The following is a 584-nucleotide window of genomic DNA, read 5'->3' as shown; positions in this document are numbered from 1 at the left end:
CGCCCCGCCGAGGGCCGCGCGGAGTCGCCGTGCCCGCGCGCGTCTCCCAGCCCGGGCTCCCGCCGCCCCGCTTCCCTCCCGCCGCTCCCGTCTCGGCGCGGCAGCTCCGACCGGGGACGTTGCCGTTGCCGTCGCCACCGCTCCGCCCCCCTGCGCTCAGCGGAAATGGCGGAGAGAGCCCGCTCCGCCCCCCGGCCCTGCCCGGCACCTGCCCCCGAGGCCGGGTCTGCCCGCCCCGCCCGGAGCCTCCCGGCTGGGGGGGGGGGCAGCACCTGCCCGGTGCCGCTGTCTGTCCCGCCGGCGCGGTGCCTCCCGCTGCCGCCCCGTGGCTCCGAGCGGTCCTTGGCGCGGCGCTTCGCCTGGTCCTTACCTGTTTTGTATTCGCGGTAGAAGTTCCCACCGCTGAATCCGCACGTATCGAAAAGAATGTTGCTATCGTTCTGGGTTATTCAAGGTGGCCTTTGCGTTCACAGAAAAAAGAATTGCAGCCCTTGCTCCTGACATCCCTCATTTCTCTCACAGGATTTTCACATATATGTTAATTCCTCTGTTGCTTTTCTTTTGCCCGAGTGTTTTACCATCGC

Source organism: Centrocercus urophasianus, unplaced genomic scaffold (assembly GCF_019232065.1).
Source record: "Centrocercus urophasianus isolate 14NV4802_14NV808 unplaced genomic scaffold, USGS_Curo_1.0 seq_2, whole genome shotgun sequence".
NCBI classification, from domain to species: domain Eukaryota; kingdom Metazoa; phylum Chordata; class Aves; order Galliformes; family Phasianidae; genus Centrocercus; species Centrocercus urophasianus.
Note: the sequence above shows the minus strand (reverse complement) of the source record.